A 14,027-nucleotide genomic window follows, 5' to 3' on the forward strand; every position below is an offset into this window, starting at 1 on the left:
TAATAAATAAATAAAATCTTTTTTTTTTAGAAATTATTATTTTTTTTAAAGATTTTATTTATTTGAGAGAGAGAGAGAGCACATGAGAGGGGGGAGGGTCAGAGGGAGAAGCAGACTCCCTGCTGAGCAGGGAGCCTGATGCGGGACTCAATCCCGGGACTCCAGGATCATGACCTGAGCCGAAGGCAGTTGCTTAACCAACTGAGCCACCCAGGCGCCCAAATAAAATCTTTTTTAAAAATTCAAATTTTATTAATATCTTTTTTATTCTTTTATTCCTTTGGTCATTTCAATTGAGGATGGGAGGATTCTATGACACTTATGTTTATGCTACCATTTTCCCCTGAAGTCTTTGAGATTTCTTCTGTTTCCTTGCTTAGAAAGCCATAGCCAACCCACCTCTCACCTTGGGGGAATTTTGATTAAAATATTGATTTCCATTAATTGCAGTTTTCTGATGCTCAAAGAGGGCTTTTGTACCCAGAAAATACTATTTAGAATTACAGGGGATTTGGGGTGCCTGGGGGGCTCCGTTGGTTGAGCATCTGCCTTCGGCTCAGGTCATGATCCCAGGGTCCTGGGACTGAGCCCTGAGTAGGGCTCCCTGCTCAGCAGGGAGTCTGCTTCTTTCTCTCCCAGGCTTGTGGTCTCTCTCTTAAATAAATAAAATCTTAAAAAACAAAAAAGAATTACAGGGGATCTAAATATTCAATATAATAAATTTCCCAATTTAAAACCAAAATTGTCCTGAAGGTTTTAAATCTACATGAATGAGTCTTTTATTACCTATAAATCTAGTACATTTATGTAAACAAGAACAATAATTTTCAGGAGAATCTAATTAATGTTTGGTCAAATAATGTAGAATAGACCAAATTCTACTTAAACTACTTAATTTATGGACTTCATTCAGTTCCCTAAGCATTGTAAACTGCATTTCAAATTAGTGTATTTTCTTTTAAGTGCTTGATCAGGCAGGTACACAGCACTTCTAGACAAATCCATCCTAGCATTTACATAACTATTTTTAGTTTTTCTCAAATTCTTTTATTTATTTACTTTTTGAGACAGAGAGCATGCACATGAGTGGGGGAGGGGTGGGGAGAGAGAGGGAGAGAGAGAATCTGAAGCAGGCTCCATTCCCAGTGCAGAGCCCAACATGGGGCTCAGTCTCACGACCGTGAGATCATGACCTGAGCTGAAATCAAGAGTTAGATGCTTACCTGACTAAGCCACCCATGTGCCCCTCAAATTCTTTTAAATAATTCAACAGTCAAGTTAGCAAAGAAAATAAAACATATCTTTTCAAAGTAAAAAAAAACTTCCAAACTATGCAAATAATAAATATACACTATTTACCCAAAATTTAATAAATAAATAAGTAAATAAATAAATAAATATTTCAGTAGTCTTTTAGAATTTAGGCAAATTTTCTTAACAACTTTCAGCTTAAAATAACAGACCTAGTATCAATCTTTTAAAGTTGGAATCACAGCGTTAATTTCTCAAATTCTCTAACATTTCAAATTCTCTTTAACACAACAAACTATATAACAGCATGCACAGATTATTCTGGGTTAACACAAAATGAGTTAAACTATGGGTTTGATTTCCTCATCACCTGAATAACATAATTAATAAGATGAACTCAAGAGCTACATATCAAACTCCAGACCCCCAAACCAAAAATGTACATTCCTTACAAAACAGCAATGGGAACCCTGGCAAAAACTGACCATATATTAGGCCACAAAGAAGCCGTCAATACTTTCTACAAAATGGAACTAAATAGACCATGTTATAGAGCCAAAATATAATGAAATTCAAAATGAAGAATAAAGACCAAATAAAAGAAAACCATTGGTTTAGAAACTTAAAATTACTTTTCTAAATAATTATTGGTGATAAAAATCAAAATTGCAACAAAATAACATTTTTAATAGCAATAATTGATACCAATACATAATAATCTGACAACATCTCTTACTGACTCCCCTTTTTGTTGTCATTTACCTCTTGATCAGGCTTTTGCATTCATCAGTAACTTTAGTACCTGGCTGGCTGTTTTCCTATCACTTATTTTCATCATTCTTAGTGAATTTAACTTCATATAAATAATTCATCCAATACCCAGGTATTTCAGTTTTTGTCTTCCTCAATTGACTTCTTGGCTTCTTCCACCATTAATAAAAGAAAATTTCTTTCTGAGTTGCACTGGAAATGCATTACGAGTATCCTTCATGGTATTATATCATTCATCCCATAATAAGTACTACACTAAGATAGTTTAAATAGGTCCTATAAGGTTGCCTAACTCCATCTATCACTACCTAATTACTATATCTATTTTAACACTGGCTGCTGAAATTACAAGTATTTTATTAGCACAATAAAATGAAATTAAATACTGAAATGTAACTAAAAAGACTCTTAATGATCATTTTTAAACAAATACATTAAAAACCCATAAGCAAATATCTGCTTTCTAATATCACAATAAAACTACTTCAAAACACAAACTCCTCCAGCTTCTACAGTCTCTATTATGCTGGATGCATAGTTTACATTATTATATAGTTATTGGCTGATTGACATAATCAGCATTTGCACATTAGTTACACTTATATACTAGATGCTTCTAACAGTGTCTAAGAATAGTAATGAAAGGGGCGCCTGGGTGGCTTAGTGGGTTAAGGGGCTGACTCTTGATTTTGGCTCAGGTCATGATCTCAGGGTCCTGGAATCAAGCCCCCTGTTGGCCTCCCTGCTTGGTGGGGAGTCTGCTTAAGGATTCCTCTCTTCCTCTGCCCCTCCCCCTTTTCCCTCTCTTTGTCTCCCTCCCTAAAATAAATAAATAAATCTTTAAGAAAAAAAAAGAATAGTGACGAAATATTGATAAAGACATGTAAGATCATACCCATCCATAAGGAGGTAACTAATTGGAGAGAAATGAATAGTAAAGATGAAAAATATAAGGATAAATAACTGATTTATGGCATGATATTGACTTTAAGTATATGAGGGTACTAGGTAGGGGTTCTATTAATCTGCACATATCAATCACTAACTGAATTACCTAGAGAGGGGATTATTTTTCTTATACAAGAAAAAAAAATATATGGCTATAGATAAGCAGTGTAGGGCTGGTGCAGTAGCTCCATGATGTTATCAATATCCCAATCTACTTCTCTCTTCAGGCTCTGCCAGCCTTAGCATTTAGCTTTCATTCCTTTGATCATTTTATAAGCACAAGATGATTGCTTCATCTGCAATGTCTAGTCCAGGTTCTAGAAAGATGAAAGAGATAAAACTCATAGGATTATATCAAGATGCAGAAAAAAGTATTTGACAAAATTCAACATCCTTTCACAATAAAACTCTCAACAAACTTGAGTACAGAAGGAATGTAATCAAAGCCATATATGACAAACCACAGCCAACATCATACTCAATGGTGAAAGGTTGCAAACTTTTTCTTTAAGATCAGGAATGAGTCAAGGGTGCCCTTTCTCATTACTGCTTTTCAACATAGTACTGGAAGCCCTAGCCAGAGCAATTAGGCAAGAAAAATAAATACAAGGCATCCAAATCAGAAAGAAAAAAAGCAAAATTTTCTGTCTGCAGCTGACATGATCTTATGAATAGAAAATTCTAAAGACTCTACCATAAGGACCTGTTAAAATGGAAAAGTGGTTGCCAGGGAACTGGGGGTAAGGAAAATAGGGAGATGTTGGTAAAAGGCTACAAGTTATAAGATGAATAAGGTCTGAGGATCTAATATATAACCTGGTGACTACAGCTATAACACTGTATTGTATAATTGAAATTTTCTAAGAGCGCAGAACTTAAATGTTCTAAGAAAGAAAGAAAGAAAGATAGATTAGACTGGAGGAATCCTTCCACATTGTACCTATATTATATATCAAGTCAATCATGCATGCTTTAAATACCTTATAATTTTCAATTATACTTCAATAAAGCTGAAAAAACTTTTAGAACTAATAAGTGAATTCAGTTGCAGGGTATAAAATTAATATACAAAATCAGTTGTATTTCTATACACTAACATTAAACTATCTGAAAAAGAATTAAGGAAAACAATCCCATTTACAACAGCATCAAAAACAATAAAATGGTTAGGAATAAATTTAACCAAGGAGGTGAAAGACCAGTACACTGAAAACTGTAAAACCTTGATTAAAGAAACAGAAAACACAAATAAATGGAAAAATCTCCCATGTTTATGGATCAAAAGAATTAATATTAATATTGTTAAAATATTCATTTTATCCAAAACCATCTATAGATTCAGTGCAATCTCTATTGAAATCCAATGGCGTTTTTCACAGAAATACAAAAACAATTCTAAAATTTGTTTGGAACCACAGAAGACCCTGCATAGCCAAAGCAATCTTGAGAAAGAAGAACAAAGCTGGAAGTATCACACTTCCTGATTTCAAACTATACTACCAAGTTATAAAAAGACTGACACATAGATCAATGAAACAGAAATGGAGAGCCCAGAAATAAACCCATGCATATACAGCTAATATTTGACAAGGGAACCAAGATTATTCATACAGCTCAATAGCAAAATAATAATAATAATTTGATTAAAAATTGGGCAAAACACTTGAATAGACATTTTTCCAAAGAAGGCATACAAATGGCCAACAGATACATGAAAAGATGCTCAACATCACTCATCATCGGGGAAATACAAATCAAAACCACAGTGAGATATCACCTCAGCCCCGTCAGAATAGCTATTATGAAAAAGAAGTAAGTGCTGATAAGGATATGGAGAATAGGAAACTCTGGTGTACTACTGATAGAAATGTAAATTGGTAGAGTCATTATGGAAAACAGTATGGGGGTTCCTCAAATAATTAAAAATAGAACTACTATATGAGGGCGCCTGGGTGGCTCAGTTGGTTAAGCGTCTGCCTTCGGCTCAGGTCATGATCCCGGAGTCCCTGGATCGAGTCCCGCATCGGGCTCCCTGCTCGGCAGGGAGTCTGCCTCTCCCTCTGACCCTATCCCCTCTCATGTGTTCTTTCTCTCTCATTCTCTCTCTCTCTAAAATAAATAAATAAAATCTTAAAAAAAAAAAAAAAAAAGAAAGGAGAGAAACATTATTTCTAAAAAAAAAAAAAAAATAGAACTACTATATGATCCGGCAATTCCAATCCTGGGTATTATTGAAGAAAATTAAATTGCCATCTCGAAGAGATCTATACATTGCCACACTAGTCACAATAGCTGAGACATGGAAACAACCTAAGTGTCTGTCCATCAACAGAATGAACAGAGAAAATGTGATGTGCATGTATATATACAACAGAGTATTATTCAGCCATGAGAAAGAAGTAAATCCTGTCATTTGCAACAACATGGATGAAGCTTGATGACATTATGTTAAGTGAAATAAGTCAGAGAAAGAAATACACTGTGTGATATCACTTACATATGGAATCTAAAAAAAAAACAAACACACAGAAACAGAGAATTGATTGGTGGTGGCCAGGGGGTGGCGTTGGTGTGGGGAAATGGGGAAAAATTCTCCCAGAAAATGCTATTCGTTCCTAAGACTTCACTAATAGTCATTATCAAAGACACAAACTTCCAGTTATAAAATGAATAAGCTCTGGGGATTTAATATACAGCCTGGCATTTATAGTTTGACTATATCATATACTTGAAAGTTGCAAAGAAAGTAGATCTTAATTGTTCTCACTACACACACACACACACACAATGATAATTAAGTGAGATGATGGATGTGTTAAGTAACCTTATTGTGGTAATCATTTTGCAATTACATATGTAATCATCACATTGTACACCTACTTACAAGATGTGATATATCAATTAGATCTCAATAAAACAGGGGGGAAATGATGAAAGAAGCACCCAGGAGGAAAAGGTGGTGCCTATCTATATCACAAAAGCAATTCCTAGGAATTCTTTCCTGTCTGATTGGCAAGAATATTATCACTTCTTGCTCCAAAAGAGCTGCTCAGAAAAATTTTTAATAGAATCTTTTTCTTTTATAGAATACCAATTTTGATTGGAATTCTATAAAAGAAAAAGTTTGGGAGAACAGATGTTAGGTAGATGACCACTGGTTTCTGCAATACTGAGAGTAGAAAGAGGGAGAAAATTCTTGGAAAGGGTCTCATGGAGAAAATGAAAAGAGAGCTTGATTTTAGAAATGTCAGGAGCTGAGTATCCATATGAAGAGCGAAGGAGTTTACTTCAGTGTCATAAATAGCATGAACAGAAGTGGAAGGCAGATTTGAATGCCGACAACAGATTAAGGCAAAGACTATGCTGGGAGCAATGAGAAGAGGCTGAACTGGTGGAGGGAGTTCAAGTTGTGGAGATCTTTGACAGGAAGACTTTGGACTTGGCATGAAGCATATTAAGGATCTACTAGAAGTTTTAAAGCAAGAGGAAGAATTCATTTAACTAATAGTTTAAGAAAACTTTCTGTGGTTGCAGAATGTGGTACAGATTAAAGAGGAAAGAGATTGGATCTATTTGCTTATGAAGTCACTGAATAATATCCAAGTGCTTTCACTGCAATAATTATGGTTGTTGCCCAGCTGAAGGTCTTAGAGTTACCCTAACACAAGTGTTTCCTGACTAATGGCAATCACCCACAACGTGCTCGCTAATCCTCCCAGAAAATGCTATTCGTTCCTAAGACTTCACTAACAGTCATTATCAGAACAATACTGTCAATAGTATTTTCCAACATGTGAGATATTCCCCACCTTGCACTGTGGCAATTGAATTTTGAGAAGGAAATATAAATGGTGATTTTTAAAAAGCAGGCCAGAGGCACCTGGGTGGCTCAATCGGTTAAGGGTCTGCCTTCAGCTCAGGGTCCCATGTCGGGCTCCCTGCTCAGCGGGGAGCCTGCTTCTCCTCCTCACTGATCGTGCTCTCTCTCACTCTCTCTCAAATGAATAAATAAAATCTTTAAAAATAAATAAATAAACAAACAGGGTGAGAAATTTCAGGCAATGGTTAGTATTTGAAAAATAAAAATAATAAAAAGCAGGCCATTTTTAATATGGTCAACATGCTCAAAGTTAAGTGTTGACAGTATCCATGTGTAGAGAAATGTGTGAAAACTAATTTTTATGCCAGTGTCCTTTTCAAACACTGTGCATCAAAACTCTGGTTTAATAGCTTGCCTGACTCACTCTTCTCTTCCATCCCTAGGGCAACTCAGATTTCTGCAGTAAGCTGGAGTTTAGCCCCACCCCCAGCTTGGGAACTGATCTTCCTCCCTACTATTAGAGGATTCTGAAATCATAATCAAGTAGCTCACTGACTCAGCAACCCAGCATGAATTCAGCCTTGCTTCAGGACACGGTTAACCTTGGGTCCCTTTCTAGTGATTAGGTCCTTATCATGTTTTTCCTTCTTGAACACTCTATTGTGATGCTTGACCCAATACTCATCCTTCCAGAACTGAGGTCTTTCCTGGGTCCCATCAGTCCTCCTGAAGGCCAGTGTCCTAACCCTGAGTCCCATTGCCCTCCACCTTCTGCTAAGCCTTCCTGATGCTTCTTCTCTTCTTGTTGAGAGGCCTAGCTATTGCTAATTGCCAAATCCCCAGCAGCTCACCTGCTAGTATTTATTTCCTCCTGTTTCCTATTGCTTAGAGTTGCCTGGTCTCCAGAGTCAAGCCTATTGAACAGCTGACTACAATCCTCATTCAGACATGTCCTTTATTTTAATAAAGGTTCACATCTCACAGCTAGTCTTTTAGCCTTTTGCTTATGGAAGGATTTTCCCCAAAAAACATTAATTCATTTTTATTGCTTATATTTTTTCCCTTCTGTTACCATTCCCAGCAGGTAGCCAGGCTCACAGGATTTCCTTGATACAGAGAGAATTTTACTGAGAAGAAGTCAGAAGCCATCCAAAAAAAGATGGCTTTTTTTTTTCCTTTTGGAAAAACTTACTGAAGAGCTTATTTTAAATATCCTGAATGTGTAGAACAGAGAAATGTGTATTCTATGGGAAGTAAGAGGAGTGGGGGCCTGGGCCCATCTCAGGGGAGTGCACTTGGGAGTTGACAAAGACCTCAGCGTTTTGGCTGCATGAATTACCAAGAAACCTAGGCCTGGAAACCCCCAGTGCCTAAGGTTCCCATACCCCAAATGTGGTACGGATGCAGCATAGACACAGAAAAATGAAAGGACCACTCCAGGTGGGATAAAGTCTTCCTAACAGTAACACCTTTAGGAACAGTGATAGGAGGGGAAGCAATAAGAATGAGATGGTTCATTCCTCCAGCCTCGGGGATAGGGGTTCAAAGAGGAATTCAAATTGGCTTTTTAAGTAATCCCAGGTAACATAACTATAAATATGACACAAACCCTGCCTTCAAGGAATTAAAGGATAAATGTGGAAAGTAAGACAAAGTTGCCTATATAATATGCATATATATCACAGTGTACATATATAATACATATTATGTCATAGTACCTAACATAACAACATAACGTAATATCTGTACCATTAAAGAGATTTAAAAATTTACCTCTGATTGGAAGATTCAGAAACATCTTCATAGAGACCTAAAGAGATTGGTAAAATTTATGTAAGCAAAACCCCTCAAATTGGGAAAGAATAAAGAAGTTAAAGCAACATTCAGTGGGAAGTCCATTTGGCTGGGACTTATGATGCCTCAACTGTCATGGGAGGCAATAAAGTTGGAGATGAAATGGGACATGTTGACAGTCTGTTCTGCCAACAGAGAGAACAGAATATGCAAGTGAATAGAAGAACTGTGTTAACGATGTGGGAGACTAATTCCAGCCAGTACAGCCATCCTGCACTGTCAAGAATTAGCTAGAACAAGGCACCTGGGTGGCTCAGTCAGTTGGGCATCTGCCTTCTTTCTGCCTTCAGCTCAGGTCATGATCCCAGGGTCTTGGTTTTGAGCCCGCATTGGGCTCTTTGCTCAGCAAGGGGTCTGCTTCTCTCCCTCACTCCGCTGCTTTCCCTGCTTGTGTGCTCTCTCTGTCAAATAAATAAATAAAGTCTTTTAAAAAAAATAGAATTAGCTAGAACATACACACTAATGATCTCTTAACTCATTTATAACAAATGGTAGAATCAAGCAACATAAAATAAGATTGGCAACAGCTAAATTGTGAGATCTTCAATCTGACTAGGAAAGTTAGGCTCAGTGAAAACAGAGATCAGAAGGACATCCAAAAATTACAAATAGAAAAAGTTAAATTGGCATACTTAGTATGGACAAAAAAAAAAAATCCTAATTAATGAATCAAATTTTAACCATTACCTCCAAAGACTCTAAGGTATCTGTGCTGTTTATGTTATGGGGACTCTTTGGCTTCCTCCCTATCTCTATGGGAAATCACAACTATTGGACACATTATCTTGAATTCCCCCAGTCTTTGGCCTCCTTTCCTAGGGGGACACTGAACCTCCCATTTCCACCAATGACACCACCTACACAGGGAGTAACTGGCTTCCCCCATCTGGCCCCCTTCAGGACTGTGGAAAATTCTGTAGCAAACTTGGCTATCACAGTGGATGGCACAGATTGACTCATGATTGGTTCTTCTTTACTGAAGGTTACCTTTCTGTGCTGTACTGCACACTACAGTCAGTAATGATTGTGTTCCTTTTCAACCACAATGGTATATGAACCACATCTTCACAGGGACGGATTGTATAAGGACAGTAAAATATCAAATATTCATCAGAACTGCCAGGGTAGGGGGTAAAATCAAATCGGGAAAAAGGTACCCTAAACCTAACATTCCTGTTTGTTCTCACCCTTGGGTACAAATTGGAGAAGGCCTCCACTTGAGTTGGGCACCTGTAGATCAACAAACATCACTAAAAATCCACTATTTGAGGGATGAGTGCTAGAATATGGGGGCCCAACGGGTCTCCTGGTTCAAAACTCTAACATCACATGGCATTATAGCCTCCCTTACAACTCTGGACAGTCTTTATCCTGGAACCCGGGACTGGTGGGGTCCCTGTTGCATGTCCTCAAGCACTCTCACTGGTCCTTGTTAAAAAAAATACATCTGACACCTGGCAATTGTGCACAGGGTGCGTCAAGGAGACTATCAAAGACCTAAGGGGAGAAAGATTACTTGGGCTGCCAATGATAACCACTGAATAGATTAGGGTTTGCTCCTCTCACCCCTACATACTTGAGATGTCCTCCCATGAGCCTTCTATCTGTCAGATAAATTCTTCATCTTCTCATTATCCCTGGATGAAAACCTTTAATGTAACACTAGCTGCCAATTTCACGGGGCTCACTCCCTGTATTACACATCCGAATATAACCCAACTAAACATCACTCAGATTCTTGTGCTCAAGCAGAGGGCTGAGGCATGGATCCCGGTCAACCTAACTAGGACTTGGGTTGGAGATTCCGCCTTAGAACAGATTACTAACGCTCTAGACCGTGCTAGGAGCAAAAGATTTCTCAGGCTCCTCAGAGCATCCATTATAGCTGTCCCCGCCCAGGCCGCTACCGCTCCTACAGCTGTAGTCGCTCTTTCCCATTCTATTTAAACAGCCCATCTTATGAACAGTTATCTACAAAATGCAACCTTTGAATTAATCACTCAGACCACAATGAATTAGGAAATCCTCCAACGCCTTGATGCGTGGGAAGCAGCGGTCTCCTGGCTGGGGGAACATCAGCAAGTCCTTTGGACCCATAGCCGTCTCAGCGGTGATGTGGGCTCTCACTCCATGTGGAGCACCCCTGTCCCCTTCAATAGCTACCCTCTTTGGGAGGATGTCCAACAGCTTCTACATAGAGCATTTCATTCTCCTCTGGGTCAGGACATTCTCAACCTTCAAGGTCAGTTACATGAACAAATGGTTCAATTACGTGAAGAGGCACAAAATGCCACGCTTGCCCACCTTAATGATTCGGCTCATTGGCTCAACCCTCAAAACTGGTTTTCAGGACTAGACCTCCGAATATGGATTCTCATAGGTCTTCTCTGTTTTCTTGCAGTGCTGAAGGCCCTTGGTTACATGTTTCATAGAACTCTTCCTGCTGGGGGCGCCTGGGTGGCTCAGTCGGTTGCACCTCTGCCTTCAACTCAGGTCAGGATCCCGAGATCCCGGATGGAGTCCCCACCTGCTCCCTGCTTGGCGGGGAGCCTGCTTCTCCCTCTCCCTCTGCCGCCCCCCCTGCTTGTGCTCTCTCTCTCTAATAAATAAATAAAATCTTAAAAAAAAAAAAAAAGAACTCTTCGGCTGAAGCGATGATGACCCTCCAGCAGCAGTTTCGCTATAAGGCGATCCCCAAACCACCCTTGTAACCTTCCCTTCCAATTTGAACTTACATAAACAAAAACGGGGGAAATGTGGGCGAGCAGGACCTCAGCGGGTAAAAGAGACAAGAAGAACAAGAACACGCGGAAATGGCAACAGCTCCAAGCGTGTGGCAAGAGCCAGTTATTCCCGCCCTGGGTCGGTGCGGAAAACAATACATGCTAGACACAGCAATGATGGTGCTTAAGATAGGCAGGCCTGCTGAGCTCAGTTCCCCTATCCCTGCAGCCCCTTAGATAATGCCTCCGAGGACCCGTGCTCGTAGTCACGCACACGGTTCCCTGCTGCCCCTCACGTGATTGCTTTCTTGCGTTGTTTTTCCCTCCTTGCTTCCGCATACTTTACATTCTACGATACGATAGTAGGTTTTGATGATAGGTAATAAACCCGAGAGTCCACCGGACTCGGGGCTTCAGCTCGGCGCCTGCACTTCTTTCCCGGGCCTGGCGGTGCAGCCCCTTCGGGCCTCTCTTTGTTCCAAATTATTGGACACTGAGGAATTGTTTCGTCTCTGGACAAGCCCGCTACGCCGCCTATCTGCATTTCGCAAACCAGGACTGTAAAGATTTTGGTGGCGGAGAAAACAAAGGAGGTGATGACACCAGCTTTGTCTTCCCACTGCTGCCCTCCGTATTCCCCCCCCCCCCCCAGCCCTTTGCTCCCATTTCCACCATCACCAACTCTCCCAAATCCCAGCTCGCCCATTTAACACACAGAGCACTAAGGCTGTTTGCCGCTGAGACAAAACACACCTATTCCTCTTCTTTCCCTTTTGTCAAGGGCATCTTGCCACTGTGTGTGTGAGGGAGTTCGGAGATGGAGGTGTGCTACAGAGCTCCAGGGAGGAACCGTGAGACAGCCTGGAACCTCCAAGTTGGCCCATCATCGTGATCAGGGTAGCAGTTAAAGGTCCGCAAGCAAAGCAATTTCACCACGACCCCGTCTCTGTTCTCCTTAGTAAATTGCCACATCACAGTGCTTGGCGGGGCCAGAATATTCCCTTTATTAATCCCATTACCAAGACTCAGTCCCTTTAGAGCAAGACTTAAATCCCATCCCAGCTCTGACACAATAGAATTCTCAGAAGCAAAAACTTCTCAGGGAAAGAGCAATAAATCAGGATGCAGCTTCTCCCGGAGTACTGCCAGCAAACGTATTTTCCAGGCAAATAGGAGCTGGCGGCAAAAAACAAGTGAGCTCAGGTTTCCCTGTGATGCGATTACTACCTTGGGGGAGGGAGAGATGGGTGGCTGGAGAGAAAATCTGACCCTACCTTGGACTAAAAAAAAAAAAAAAAATCTGGCATTTTGGCAGTCCATCTACAAGCGCTTTCTGAATGCCAAGTGCATGGTAGAACCCAGCCAGAAACAGAGACCTCCGGTGGCTTGTGATAAGCCACTGTTTCACTCACTCGGCTTTTCAATAGTGTCAGGTGAACAGAGTCTTGCACTGCAACCTTAGACCAGGGCGAACAGCAGCTGCAAGGCAACCGAACACCCGCTGGACCACAGAGCCACACCGCCAGGCTGGGGGAGGAGGAGGCCGGCCTTTCTTCTCTTTAAAGAAAGATCTTACTACTTTGCCCTTTTCCTTAACCTTTCCTTTTCTGCTGTGTAGGCCAGTCAGGTTTATCAGTCAGTGGGCCAAGTTGGACCAGCGAATGCCACACCTTTGTCTGGACAGTTGCACCCTGGGGGGTTTCCAGGGAGGAGGACCTTGACTGCCACACCACTCAGCGTCTCTTTATACTCACAGTGTCAGGAGCGCCCCTTTGGAGCCCAAGGTCAGCCTTGGACCTTGGCTGTGTGTTCTTGGGCACCGCACTTTACCTCTCTGAGCCTCAGGTTCCTCATCTGTACGATGAGGATCATTATACTTGTCCCTCAGTGCTTTGTTAGAAATTAATAAGACAATACATAAAATACTTTGTTAGAAAAAATTAGACAATACATAAAATACTTGCATTAGCACATACAAAGCCCTTGAAAGGCAGGTATTTAATGCAGGAATGTGCAAAACAGATGTGGGAAAACATGGCTTTTATTTTACCTGGAATGTGCTTTAAATACCTTCTTGTTCATTTGGTCCTTCCACGGATCCATCAGGAGTAAACCTCTCTGCCTCTAAAAAAATCGTGCCCAACTTCGTGGAGTTCAATGCTTCTTGCTCTGTGTTCCCAAAGCAAATTGTTCGACCGTCTATCTACATTGCAGCAATTCAATTCCTGCACTGTTGAATGTAGTCATTGCCTTGTCTGTCACCCTCTCCTGCCATCCCCTGAACACCTGAAAGGCAAAGGAGAAACTGCTCAGTTACAAGAGGGTTACAAGCACCTCTGTGGCCAGACTGCTTGAGACCAAATCCCATTCTCATTTTACCCATTAACTGTCTGCCTCAGCATTCCCTCTGAAACTGGGTTTGATAATAATAGTACCTGCCTCCCAAGGTTAGCTTAAAAGAATGCTCAGCACCACGGAAGTGGTAACTTTTATTATTATTCTCCTCTGCATCCCCCAGAGCCTGGGAGACAGCAGGTGATGGGTTTGGAGGAACCAGGGAATCACTGCAAATTACAAGGAGAGTGATCCATACCTTTCCTCTGGGCAACACATCACACAGTGATTCAAGAGTGGCTAAATTGGTATCCAGAAGATTTGAA

This window comes from Leptonychotes weddellii, chromosome 4, assembly GCF_054177405.1.
Source record: "Leptonychotes weddellii isolate Sample4059 chromosome 4, ASM5417740v2, whole genome shotgun sequence".
In the NCBI taxonomy this organism is placed as follows: domain Eukaryota; kingdom Metazoa; phylum Chordata; class Mammalia; order Carnivora; family Phocidae; genus Leptonychotes; species Leptonychotes weddellii.